This window comes from Miniopterus natalensis, chromosome 4, assembly GCF_054644295.1.
Source record: "Miniopterus natalensis isolate mMinNat1 chromosome 4, mMinNat1.hap1, whole genome shotgun sequence".
NCBI classification, from domain to species: Eukaryota; Metazoa; Chordata; class Mammalia; order Chiroptera; family Miniopteridae; genus Miniopterus; species Miniopterus natalensis.
Genome location: NC_142084.1, coordinates 6,961,419 through 6,975,792, shown reverse-complemented (window position 1 = coordinate 6,975,792; position 14,374 = coordinate 6,961,419). Strand labels below are relative to the sequence as shown.

General features: G+C 49.5%; 1 protein-coding gene across 1 annotated transcript in view; it reads left to right on the top strand.

Moving 5' to 3' along the window:
• Nucleotides 1–2,517: 2,517 nt before the first annotated feature.
• The window catches only part of NDNF (neuron derived neurotrophic factor), a 33,749-nt gene continuing 21,892 nt past the window's right edge, over nucleotides 2,518–14,374 (top strand). The window contains exon 1 of the mRNA XM_087816222.1: nucleotides 2,518–2,762. The gene's annotated coding sequence lies outside the window, so the exon portion shown is untranslated. The remainder of the gene's footprint in view (nucleotides 2,763–14,374) is intronic.

Sequence of the window (14,374 nt, the reverse complement as noted above, 5' to 3'; positions counted from 1 at the left end):
TTCACACACAGGCCATAAACTGCGACTGCTTGGGTGAGGATCTCTGAGACATTTCCCAGGCCAGCAGCGGCTTTTCGCCTGGTTGCTGAGCCCTGTCACATTCCACCCCGGTCACCAGTCGCTGCCCGCGGTGGCTTCGTCACCCTGCTCTCTCCGCGAGCTGGTCTGCATCTCTCAAAGGCTGCTCTGCCACCCACCCCAGCGTGCTGGTCTCCCACCGTGCGCGTCCTTCAGTCTTCTCTTCTTGGCCCTGCACCTCTGCGGGTTTCAGGAATGCTGGTTCCTGATGGGTGCCTCCGGCTGGGGTCTTCTCGCTCCTGCTGCCTCCACAGTGCTGCACTCAGGTGCCCCACGTGCACCCCCAACTCGACAGGTTTAAACAGCCCTCACTGCAGCCCTCCCAGAACGCTCCTATGCTGCTTCTCTTGGCAAATGGCCCCGTTGCCTGCCTTCTTGCGCCGGCCAGAGGCCTGGGAGCCGGTCTCGGCGCCTCCCCTCCATGGCCCACCAAACCCGGTCAGCCAGGAGGTGCTGTCTATTGTATTTCCTCAGCATCTCTACAGCTGTCCCAGCCTCCCGCTGCCTCGGCGCGGACCTAATTTTCTCCTCTGGAAACCACCTCCTCACGCTCTCTCTTCCCTAATTGTCTTCCAGGGATACCAGGCGTAGCTTTCTAAAACTTATATCTGATGACATTTAAAAACCTTAAAATCTGTCCTTGTTTAAGAAGCTTAATAGTGTCCCAATCACGGAGCACCTTCAGGAAAGTTCTGGTTCCTCCGGCCCATAGAGCCTGGTGACGCCCGGCCTTGCTGACTTCAGCTGCAAAGCGGCCACAGCTGACTTCCCCGTTCCCAGGACACGCCGTGCACTCTGACACTTTCCTAACCTTTCCCTTGCTTCTCTCTGCTGTGGAATGCCCTTCCCTCCCTGTCCCTATTTGCTGGCCTTCGGTCCCTCACCCTTCAGAGCACTTCTCTCCAAACTACACTAAAATCTCTGCCCACAGGGCCTTCTAAACGATGAGTTGCTTCCTTTCCCTGCTCCCAGGCTCCCAGAAAACAGGTAAAGACACTTATCGCAGCTCTAATCAACTTCCCATTCCTGCCTCTGTCTCCCCACCAGGCTGTGAGCTCCTTAAAGGTGAGCCCTGTGTCTTACCTTGAAACCTCAGCACCAGGACAGACATTGTACACAGCAGGCACTTAATGTTACTCAATGCCCGAATGACCTGCTCCGGGTCACTTTCCAGATCTTCTGGGCAGAGATCCAGGGATCCCTTTTTCCCATGTCATTGCCTCATCTGCAAAAAGAAGTTTGCACAGTAATCTCAATGTCCCCTTTAGTGCTGAAAAATTCTATGGCTTTTACAAACAGATCCTGTGGGTACAAACGGTTTCATAAATCCAACTCCTGCTCTCTTCTCTTCAAGGAGCCACAAAGCTTCAGGTGTCTCATTGGACAGCCCCTGTGACCAGGTATTTCACAAAAAGGCCCTAGTTTTTAATATGCCTTTGGGAAGGCTGATTTTCATCTTATTTATTGTCATTTTGCAGTGATAATGCGCAGAGGGCAAACAGTTTTCATGGTCTCAGTTTTTACACTGTATTTTAATAAACCATATATCCTGAGAAATTAAACTTTGAGAGTCTAAACAGCAGGTTTGCTAGAAACTAGGTTTGCAGTTGTGAAAATGAGATCACTAAATCACTCAGTACTTTTTCCCTTCGGTTTTCGGTTTTCCTGAGCCCAGGCCAGGTTGCTAATTAGGTAACTTCTTATCATAATTACCTAGTGGGCCTCAATGGCTTCACACATGCCACTCAGCGGCTCACAGGTCCTGTAGGACACTTTTCAATTTTTAAAACAGCTGCTGAGTTCCTGCCCAGGAGGCTGGGTGCTCCGGTTGGACGGTGGGCAGGCGGGAATTGGGGGGGGGGGGGCACGGGGGCAGCGGGACACGCAGGCACAGTGTGCACCCTCCTCCTTACTCCTCCTACCTCCTCCAGTTCGCTGGTCTCCCACCCCGTCCCCAAATCAATTCTGAGCCCCCCTTATTGTGCACCCGGGTCTCCGTGACGGGGCGACGCTCCCGCGTCCGCGTCGCCCTGGGTTTTGTAGCTTGGAGAGGGGTCCCGACCGGCCTCGTCTCCTTCCCCCGGCCGCTGGAGGTAGGACCGCAATCTGCCCCCGCGGCGCTGCCCCCGAGGGCCCGGGTTCGGGGAGCGCGGGTCGCGGGGCGTCCGAGTGTGTGCTCGCGCGCGCGCACGGTGGCGCGCAGCGGGAGCGGGGAGGAGGGAGGAACCGGGAGGCAGCGGGCAGCAGGGGGAGGAGCGGGCGGGCGGGCAGCGCGGGAGGGAGGCAGGGCTCGGGGCTCCGGCGGTGACACTCGGGAGCCAGCACACTCCCTGTTCGGAGCCGCCAAAGAGCGGAGCGAGCCGAGCCGCGCGCCCGCGCCCGCGCCGCCGCCCGTGCGCCCTGCTCCCCGCGCCCCGCCGCACCCGCGCCCGCCGGGCCGAGCACCTCCGCCGCCGCCCGCTCCACTTCGCTGCAACTTGGGCGGCCGCGCGCCGCAGCCTCGCCGCCTTTGAAGTTCGCAGCGCCGCCCGCAAAGTTGGGACGCGCGGGCGGCTGTTCTCTCCCGCTGTCCGCCGCCTGCGCCGTCCCGCGGGTCCCGAGCGCCGCGGGTCCTGGACGTTCGGCGCCGACACCGCGGGGACGGAGCTTCCCTCCCCCAGGAAGAGCCAGCGGATTTTCCCCAGGTGAGCGGGGAGAGGAAACCCCCCGACGCCCGGCGCCTCCGCCCGCCCCGGGACCCGCACTCGGGGCGCTGCCGCCCCCTGGGAGGGCCACGCGCGTCCCCTCACTGGGCCCGGGCGGGCGAGGGCGCCGGCTCCCGGGATCCGAGGGGCGCGGGCGGGTCTCTGCGGCGTCCCGGCCTCGCGAGGGGGCGGCCCGAGCCGCGTGGACAGGCTGGGACCGGGTCCGGGGAAGCCCCGACTCGGCCGGGACGCTCACTCGGCTCGCCCGCCGGCGGCGGCGGCTCCCTCCGCTCCCGCCCTCCGCGCGCCGTCTGCGGGCTGCCCGGGCCGGCGCGTGCGCGGCGCGCGGGGTGCGGGCGGCGGGGCGGCGCGAGCTCCCGACCGGGCAGCGGGCGCGGGGATCGGGGCTGCTCGGCCGGTCCTCCCCCGCCGCTCCGGCTCCGCGCTCGCCCTCTGCGCGGCGGGCGAGAGTCGTGGAAGTTCCCGAGCTGAGCCGGCGGCCGGGGACCGGTCCCGCTTTGCCGGGAGAGCCCCAGAGTCGCGGGACGGAGAGTCGGGCGTCGCACCCCGGCTGGGCCCGGGCGCGAGGCGGGGTTCGCTCCAGCTGGCGAACCTGCAGGACAGAGCTGGGAGCAGCCCGGGCGCCCGGGAACCCAGACTAGCGGTTCGGTTCCAGCTGTGCCCTCCGGCACGTCGCAGGCTGCTGCGCCCGCCGCGCCCTCCTCCCCGCGCCCGCCCGCCCGCAGCCCCGCGCCCGCGCCCGCGCCCGCTCCACGCGGTGGGCGCCTAGGTCCCCGCGCCCGGCCCAGCTGTCGTGCGGCGGGGTCGCAGTCTCCCTCCCGGTCCCCTTCGGGGCGCTGTCCATCTCCTGCTTTGGGTTCAAGGAGCTGCCTGAAACCAAGACCTTGAGCGGGAAATGAACCTGACCAAACGTCTCTGGGTTTTTTTTTGTGTGTGTGTGTTTTTAACTGAGTTTTGGAGCAACTTAGTTGGGTTGTTAAAATTTGTTTACTTATTTTCGACTCGACTAAATCATAAAGAAGAATTTATTTCTTCGTGTAGCTGCTAATCTCTCTAAACACCCTGCCCCCCGTCCTGCCCGCCCCCTCCCCGCGCCTGGATTCCAAACCCTTTCTCTTCGGAAGGGGGCTCCCCCACCCCTTCCTCTCCTCCCACCAGCCGGGCGCCGGGGGAGCCGGGCGCGTCCTTGGAAATCAATAGGACCCGCTCGCTTCTCCGCCCCCCGCGCGGGGCTGGAGGCTCCGAGCTGCAGCCTGCAGAGCTCGGCCCTCCCCGGGGGGTGGCGCGGGTGTGAGGCCCGGGAGGGTGCTATTATCCCGAAGGTGGGAGGCACGGATGCCAGAGCAGACAGGCGTGCAGAGCCCAGCGCATTCAAGGCGATCGGTGTTTGTTATGATTCATTATTGTTTATTAAGAGTGATAATAAGGCCCTAACCCTGGCCGACGACTGGGCTTACATTCGGCTTTGATTATTCGGTCCTCTTACTACAGTGGTTCCAGAAAGTGGAAACACCGAAGGGGCATTAACTCCTCACACTCATTCAGTATATGCCATGAATCAGATGTCAGAAGATACTGTCATTTTATCAGTTTTAAGTCTTGAAATGTCCTCATTTGCCTCCTCCGTCTGGCTTCTTAAAGTTCAAAAAACTTGGCAACATAATTAATTATAGTCCCAATTCCCATTTTCAATCTAAAGGTATATTCAGGATTATATTAAAATATCACATCATTTATCCTTTAAAAGTGAGTCTGATGATTTTAAATTCTTGGGGCTGGGTCAGTTGGGACTGAGGGGCTCAGAAGTTAGAGAAATTAGTACTCTCAGAATACTCTAAAAAGCCCCAAGTTCTTCCTTGAAAGAAACGACAAGTGCTTCCTCGGCACAGCTCTTAGCTTCGGTGCGCCGCGCACTCGGACGTAAGGGCTGGCAGCTTTGTCCGCGTCGTTGCTTTTTGTCAGGACGTTTTCTGCATTAAACTTGTGTGCTGACTTCGCAGGCTCAGCGTGGTGGGGACACTCTGTTTTAATTAGTAACTATCATAAAAAAGAAGCTAGAACTCTGTAATGGGCCTAAATTGCTATGAATTATGTGTGGTTTAAATTATGCCTTTATTTCAGCAGAAATGAAACCATGAGCATAAAACATCTCTTAATGACTTGCAGATACAGCTTTTATCTAAGATGTAACAACATATATAATTGAAAAATATCCTTCTGAGCACAAGGGCAGCCCCCACTGCCAGTTTATTTGTCCGGGGTCCTGTGAACACCCTGTAGTAAGGCGCGGACGGGAGACAGTAAAGAGCAAAGGTAGAGCCCCGGCCGTGGGGCCCAGCGCACGCCGCGCTCCTGCAGCCGCCGCGGCCAGCCTTCCCGAGACTTCACCAGTGACCCTTTCAGCTGCCGTCGTGGAGCTGGCCATTCAGATTTTGGTTTCCTCACTTGGATTTACTGACCGGACTCTGTGGATATGGGGGGGAAATATGTGTTGTAAAGCTAACAGATTTGAAATGAAAAGGGGAAAAGTGGAAATAAAAGATATCTGTCTCTTATCTTCCTGTGTTCATTTCTGTAGTGGTTTCATTCAGGCTTTATCCGGAGGTCAGAATTTTCATTCCAAAACCGATTGTGTTTTTGTTGTCATGGTAATTAAGACAGGACTGACTTTTTCATTTTGGCTGATGGATGAGTCGGTATTGGAAATGGAATGATTGTGCCTGAATAAACAGATGGCATAGGGGTAGTGTGAGCTGCACATTATTTGTGCTGATAAATATTATTTTAAACTTTCTTCCGTAGTTTTCCCAGCGGTGAGGTGGTTGATTGCAATGGCTAAGAAGTGCTCTCGCACTTTTTTTTGCTCCCTGTCTTCTTGTCAGGCCTTGCTTTGGGGAGCCATGCACCCACTTCTTGTCAGGCCTTGCTTTGGGGAGCCGTGCACCCACAGTAGCCACCTGGTAATGGGTAAACCTTGCCGGTGTCCATTGCCACCAGCCAGTCACCAGGAACCCTATCCCATCGTCATCTGTATTGGGTCAACGCAAGCATAGCCTATACAAACCATTCAGATTATTCACTTGACCTTGAAACAATATCTAGAACCTCTAAATATTTATTTTGGAACGATGATTCTGAAGGACATGATTTATTCTTTCCTGTTGGCTCACAATCACTGAGTAGAAGCAACAGCTAAGTAAGTTATAATTGAACAGTAAATCCAGATTTTTGCTTTGAAAACCAGTTTCAAAAGCAAAGTCCTCCAATATTTACTCCATTTAGAAGCACTCTCATCTGTAGCCTGAAGTTAGGCTAAATTCTGCTGTTTTCCCACTTTATTACGAACGCAAAAGGACCCCCAGGATGCCTGCAGTCCCGCCTCCGCTGGCTAATTTTTGCTGCTGCTGTTATCGTTGTTGTTATGAAAGAGTCACATCATATGAATGGAGAAACAGAACGGCCGGGGTTTTATTGCTTCATGGAGTGGTGTGTTGACATACGTTCAGTTGTGTTTCTGGGAAAAACCACACCATCAGAGTGTGCCTCTGCGTTTGCGTGGACGTGGGAACAGATTCGAGCGTCTCTCGCCACCTCCGAGCGGACGCCTGGCCTGTGCTGTTCTGCAGCCCGCCGGTCCCCAAGCCGGTGCCCGGAGCAGGTGTATTCTTCACAGCTTCCTTCCTAAACACGCTTCCTGACCCCAAGACGCAAGGCCCGCACCTTCTCCCGCCCTGCTGGTGTTTTACCAACAACTGCAAACCAACAAATCCATGCATTGCAGCATTTTGAAAAATTTTGAAGACGTGAAATATATGATATTAACTCACCCCAAATAAAAGAGGTATTGCTCTTACCGCACTTTAAAAATTAAGCGTAAGGTTTTAGGCCTGTATTGGAATGAAGGAGAACTTGCAGTATTTTCTGCAGATTTTCGCCTTTGAGATGAAGAAACAGATTCCACCACAGAACAACTGGATATTGGGTCCAGTTACAATGTCAGTTTTTTAAAGAGCTCACTGAGCTCGACTTGATTTAAACTTCACTCCTGAAATCCGCAGATCTTGAGGTCGTCGGTGCAGAAACTTTCCAGCCTCCCTGTCATCGTTCCCTCAGTGATTTCCGATCCTTTGGAAACGGATTTATTTTAGTAAGTTGGTGAATAGTTTTTGGTTTTCATTTGTTAATTTCTTCCTGCAGCAGATTTGAATGTGACACATATTCAATGCTTCATATATTTCTCTGAAGTATTTATTTTTAGTTTCACTTGTGAAAACTCTGGCTCTTTTCTTTAGAAAAGAAAAATGGCATAATGTATACCGTTAGCTTATCAAATGTCTCCTTTAATTATTCTTTTGAAAGAATTAGCTGCCTTTTATATAGTTATGAGAAAAGAAAAACATTTTTTAGAAATAATGGGGTTATATAAAGTTTGGAAGGAACTCAGTAAAAACATGATTCCGCATGATTGGAAATGAAGTTATTTGAGTGGAACTCTTAGCCCCTGCCTCTGCGGTGTGATGTTAAATATAATCGCCAAATAACAGAAAGTGAGCTAGCAACATGCCTGCCTTCTAGGGGGAGTGACTTCAGCCAGTGTCACACGTGGTGGTGACTGAGTGAAGGAGGGGGACTGGATGAGTTTCTGTCTGTTGCTGTTTTTTCTCCCTAACATGAAATCAAGGCCAACACCCTCTCCTGCCAGCTGTGTGCTCCGGGACCACCTACTCCACAGCCTAGAGACAGAGCCAAAAATAGGCACTATATTCAAAAAGGGGTTTTATCACAACTAAAATTCATCGTAACTACATCTCGTTCTCCGAGGCAATGTCCCAATATACACAGATCAAGATAGAATGTGAGGCTGAAATTTTTCAAACGAGGGGGAAAACTAAGCTCAGAAAGACTGACCACGGGTGGTGTCTTGTTCTTCAACCACCATGGCTCTCTCCCAGAACCTGTGAGCACGCGTCGCGATAGGTAACCGCGTACGTATCTGGATAGCTGACAAGCAGAGTGGGGCAGCGCTGTGGGATTTACTTGAAAATATTATGTCTAAAAGGGAAAAGGTTCGCGTGCAAGGGCTCGATTTCTTTAGGATTCGTTTCTGCAACTTAGATGCCGCAGGAATCAGTGGGCTCCCGGGGTGTAGATGGTTACAGTTCACAGCACATGCGGCGAAGAGTAAGCCAGAGCCACCCGCAGCCGCTCGCGCCCCTTCTCCAGGTCACATGTACTCAGCCCATAGGCACTGCCAAGTGTAACATCATGCATTTTATTCCCGTATTAAAATGTGTTTCTGATTAAATTATCAGTCCTTTTTTAAGACAAACACACACAAACATAAATGTACTTAACCCATTTTCGTTATATTGTTTAAAATACATTTAAAGACAAAAAAATAAATACACTTTACTCATAAGGATACACTAGATTTCAATCTAAATAATATTCATATGCTGATGGCGCTCAATAAATGCTGTAATTTCCTATTAAATTACATAAGTCACTGAAGTTCACTGATGTTATTAAAAGCGTCACGTTGGGGAGGATTCCGAAGTAATGGATGCTGTCATCGAAGAGATTTGTTGTCAACAGTGGTGACAGAGACCAGACACAGCAGCGCCAGCAGCAACACCTGGTGAACCGAGAAAACAGCGCTCGTTTCCCTCCTGGCCTCCTGAGTCCCGGACAGCCCCGTGCTGGGGGATCCCTCAGCCTTGCTTCAGTGGCTGGAAAGATGCATCCCCCTGCATAGGAGAATAAAACTGCCTCTCCAGTGGGAGATAACACGTCACACTCCAACGATCCAATGGCGGGATTGACGCACTGGGGGGTTGAACTCATAGGCGGGGCACATGAGCCATGGGTTGAGGGGTCTGGGGAAGCCGCTTCTTCCCCACCCTGTCACCAAGGTTTCTCCTGGTACTGAACCACCGCCTGCAAAAAGGTGACTTTTCATTTTCAAAGTTCGTTTTTGTTCCACAGTGCCCCCTAGAAATACCCCTGGATGGATGTCAGCTGATGTCATAAAGGTGTTAATAGCTGGATAAGCCAGGCTGGGTGAGGCGAGCTTACGGCAGAGTTTGAGAGAGGGCTGTCGGATGTCTTCAGGCCTCTCCTCCTTTGGACAGCCTGCCTCTAGTATCTACCTGCTTTTTGTTCCCTTCCTCAGATCACTGATTCTGTTTCTAGACTTGAGTATAAATTATACCCGGGGTGGCACGTAGAAAGCCCTGACCTAGCGGATGCTCTGTTGTTGCCGTCTTGAAATTCTTGATTTTTGAACAAGAGGTCTTCTTGCATGAGTCCCACAAATTATGTACCTCACCTTCATCCTACCTTGATGTGAATTTAAGACATCGAGTCTTGATGTTGAGGAGTCGGAAAGGACAGTTGAGAGTAACTTTGCAAAGTTAGGCCCAATGAATACTTGTCTTTTAAGGAAAGCGAAAGATACAAGTATTCTTTTTAAGCAGTTGGGGTGGAGGTCTCCGGTTGCCTCTGACATCATGCTGAACAGCGAGGCGCCAGCTTCCGAGCGTGCCAGCCTGGCAGAGCAGAGGCCTCTGAGCCCAACTGGCTCTTGCTCCGTGATGGTGCACAGGCGTCTCGTTAAGATGAAGGGAGCAAGCATCCGGAGGTCTACTTATATTTACTTTATGTATCGAGAAGGAAAAGGCTTGGTTAATATTATTTTATATATCTATTGACAAAGGCATTCTTGCCCAGATGATCAAGAACAATAAAAAATGGTAAAGGTGGCGGCTCCTGTAGAGTAAAATAATACCCTGATAAGGAGCCATCCCTGCCCACAGATTAACCAGAAGAAGATTTGAAATATACAGTTTCGTCCTCTGTAATAAACTATGATACTTGTTCTATTAGAGAGTGCTCTAAGTTCTTTTATATATATCACACATATATAGGATATCCCAAAAAATGTATACACACACTTTGAACAACTATAAAAGCCTTGTTTATTAAAGTACATTTCATTTTCACAGTTAAGCTATCAGTTGTTAAAGTGTGTATGCATTTTGGGGGAATACACACACACACACACACACACGCACACATAAAACAATTCTAAGGGATTTGGAAACAACACGTTAGAGTCAGAGGTCTTGAAAGGAGGTGGACAGGAAGCTAGAAGGGCCCCCAGATGAATCAGTCACCATTGTCTTCAGGAGTGTTCTTAGTCATTTATATAAGAATTTCATAATTCTTCATTTACCAATACATAGATGCCACATTCCATTATGTTCTGAAAATTTCGGTATTCTAAGAATTAGAAAAAATGCTACCCAACCTTCTTATGCCCTCATAAAATATATATTGTATATATTTTTATTTGAAATTTTTATTTGGAACTTTACTGATTTTCGGAGAGTTCTCAGTTATTCACTTTCGTTGGAGATGTGTCTGTGCTTTGGATTTCACACTGTGAATGAAAGTGGTTCTGTTTATTAATAATGTTATAACTGTGTGTAGCCCTGCGTTGTTTACAAGGCTTTTCCACACCCGTCATCTTCCTTAATCTCCCCGGGAAGCCAGTGAGGAAGATATTGCGCCCCTCCCTCCCCAGAAATGCCAGTCCCGGAATAAGAGACTCACCTGAACTCAGAAACCTGCAGAATAAAGTTGATAACGCTTTGATTTCAGAAGTAAAATGTATGGGAATGTCTAAATATTTTAAATTGAGATTGTCAAATTAATTTGCAGGGACACAATTCGCTTAGATTTTTTATAATTTAATGATTCAAAAGTATCATTAATTTAGTCTAATTCCCCAAGACCTTAATCGTAGGCTGCTCATGTGCCGAGTGTTGTTTGTTTGTTTTGCTAATAGTGAACTTATTAGGGACTTCAGTATTTGAGGTCCTGCCTGAACAACTTGTCTCTGAGAGTGAAAATATTCTGGTTCAGAATAGCACAAAGGGCTACGTAATGCCCCCGCCTGCCCTGCGAGAAGGTTGAAGACGTTTTAAAGGGGACCTGGTGAAAGTGACATGGGTATCAGTTTCTGAGTATCTCCAAGTCCTGATGTGAGCTCCGCCCCAGCCACCATGCACGCAAATTCTACCCCATCACTAAAGGTAAACTAGTTTGTCACTTTGCTTTATTAAGTTTCCAGGTAGCCAGGGAATCAACTCTTGGAGGCAAATCTCTTTTCCTTTCTTTAGCCCTCCTCTTAATTAGTCCAGTGGACCCGCCGTTCAAACCTGGGTGTTCAGATGCCCTAAGACACACCATTTGTTGAGTGAGTGAGTGAGTGAGTGTGTGTGTGTGTGTGTGATAGATAAGCCATGAACACACTTCGGAGACAAGTCGCCAGAAGAGAAAGTAATAAATCATATTTTCTTGGAAAAATGAGTTACAAGTTTGGTAGAGACAGAACCCATTATGGTTTTGAAACATATTCCAATTATACTTGGTAGGCACCAAAGTAAAAAAGTCAGTGATAATTCATAGTAATTCAGCTCTACAGTTATTCCGTCATTCCACTGATAAGTGGCATGTTGGGGTGGTAAGGTTTGAAGTTAGGTCAGTTCTAAGGTTTTTAAAATAAATGCTATTTTATTCACCCCCATATTGGATCACATTGTGGGATGAGAGAGATTATAGACACAGAGGATGTTTTATTCCAAATATTCTGAAAGTTGAAAGCCCTTTAAAACATAATTAGGAAAAAGTAAGTTTATATAGTGAAAGTGCCTATGTACACACACTGATGTTAACACTCCAGCCACCAAATCCATCCCGTTATGAAAAGATCTCCACATTTCAAGTTTATTCACACTTGCAAGGCAACGGCGACAAAGAGGCCGTTTGGAAACCTCCCCCTTGGCAGGCCCTGTCTCCGCAATGACCGCTGCTCACTGCTGCTCCAGCTGCAGCTTTTCCTTAATGCTTTTCTTACTTAAAAAAACCAAAAAAACCCACTCCTAGCTGTATGTCTTGCTTTTTTGGGGGAAAGGAGGCAATAACTGTGAGTCTGAATTCCCACGTGGGTCGGTGTTTTGTGGTTTGCCATCTATTTGTCATGGGTTTCTCTGCTCGTTTTATTTCACCCCCCTTTTCTAGGGTCTCTTCATTAAACGTGACTGTGGGGTCTGTCTGTGTCGTCTGCACTTTGAGTGTCCTGTTCTTTAATCGTCTTTTAATCCAGACATAATCATGCAGAATGTCCCAGGAACTGAGCCTAATCCCCGGCTCTCTAATCTCAACACGTGCGTCAAATCCGCCGCTGGATCTGAGGCCTGTGGAGCCTGAGCACACTCACCTCTGGACCAGCTTTCATCCTGTTTTGTTTATTAAACAATACCGATGTCCTCAGAGGTGGCACACCGAGGCGAACACAAAGGATAGTGAGAGTTTTCTACTGTTTGGGCGATTATTTTAAAAAACCCAACATCTTGGCCTTTCCCTTGTGTTTCTAGCCAGTCTCTAATTGAGTAGGGACCTAACGTTTCGCCTGGCAGAGTGGGTAAGTAAAGGTAAGAGAAGTCAGAGAAGGAGTTTCAGCTTCAGATTTTGGTGCTGAAACTCCTCTTACTTCTGAGAGCAAGTCAGAACCTGTGCCTTCTGCTGTTGAACAAAATTTTGCAGCTACTTCGAGAAGCTGATTCATACTATTTGTAAATAAATAGGACCTTTTTTAATTCAAATTTTACAAGAGCATTCACATCCACTATTTTAATCTTACAACAGTCCTGGGGATAACTGCCTCCGTTTCGTAGATGAGAAAACTCAGACTCACAGAGATTAAGAGACTTGTTCTAAGTATAAAGCCAGTGACGGACTAGAGAGAACTTCAACTCAGGTCTTCCCAGGCCAGGTCCAGTGATCGTCTTCTGTTTCACTTTGGCAGCCTTTTAACTGTCCCCAAACTTGAGTGAATGAATGAATGAATGAATGGGTGAATGAATGCATACAAACATACATCCATACACACGCACACACATACATACATACATGCACGAAAATCACATGACAGTAAAGGATAGAAAAGAGTAAAGAACAGGCCGGAAACTAAATTCAAGTGTTGGTAAGAAAATCCAGTTCTGAATTGACAGGAACCAAGACTTGGGAAGAGCTCACCTGAGTCGTGAGGTTGGAGAGAGGCCGGAACAGGAAAGGAAAGGGAGGTGACGTGTTAACCCCCCTCCCACTGGCTTTTTCGAGCTACCAGAGTGTCAGCGCCCAGGGTCCTCAGAGGACATTGTCTCATCTCTCCAAGGACATGGCTCCTCTCAGCCTGAAGCTTGGTTTTGGCCGTGGATTTTATAAGAGGGACCAACATACTCAGAAACTGTTACTTTAACTTCCTTTTACAAGAACAACCACATACTCGAGCGCCTTCCCCTTTGTCTTCTTCCTGGAAATAAGAATCATTTAGGCTTTAACCATTTTAACTACTTAAGGCCCCTGGTATCTCTCTCTCACTCATCCGTCTTTGTATGTCTTGATTGGGGTTATTTTTAAATCACTGTTTTGATTTTTCCTGTGTTTGGCACTGGGAGCCACCTCAGATACTCTGAGGGCTGTCATATAAAGTAAGCGTCGGGGGGGGGGGGGGGGGCGGGAAGCTTTGGAACCAGCAGATATTTGGGACAATATGGCATTGGGTCCACCCATGGAATCAAACTCCGCTTCTTTGATCCATGGTAGTTGTTATTCTATAGTGACAATAAACGGTTTCTGGAGAGCACCTTACTTACCAGCATTGTATTTGCAAACTTCCCTTACGTATATAAACAAATGAGAAACTTTGGTGTCACTTTGAGTCTTGTCCCAGTCTCTTGATGGTCCACTCTACTATTACCAGCTTTAAGATAATCAGAGACATATTTCCCAAAGGGAATAAGTCTTCATGTCTTTTTTTTTTTTTTATGTCGAGAAGGTAGAGAAAAGAGAAAGCTGTGGAACCATGTGGATATAATAATAGTTCTCAAAGGAAAGAGAGAAAGGGTGTGGACAGTCGGTTTCACTCATGCTCCTCCCTACGCAGGTGTTGAAAAGATTAAACCTTGGTAATGAATGAAAATTAGAAACCAGAAAGTTCGAGCCATGGAAGCCCTAGAGATGAAAACAGTGCTGCTGTCACCAGATGGCTGGTCGCAGGACTGGAGACACAGCTAGTCCGAGTGCAGCCCGTGGGCCAGCAGCATCCAGCCCTGGGAGGCTGCCGGGAGGGGGAGGCGGGGGCCCCCCAGACCGGCTGAGTCGGAATCTGCGTCTCAGCGGGAAGCCGGCCCTGTGTGTGCACATTGGGGTTGGAGAAGCACCCCCTCTTCCATTCCCGTTCTCAGACCAGAACGTATCCCAGGCAAACTGGACTTCACGTGTCTTCAGAGGAAGGAGGCCCTACGCTGTTCTTACCAGGACATTTTGAGCTAAGGACAGAAAAAGGTTCATCCTTATACCAGCCCTGGGCCGCCCAGCACACCCTGGGGTCCACCCACGGCAGCCACGCCAATAGATGGCACGCTGTCCCCCTCTGAAGACACGCTTCCCAGCCGTTAGGCTTCACACCGTAGCTTACTATAAAAGTTGAACACTTCTGGATTATCAGGCATCTGCAACTTATT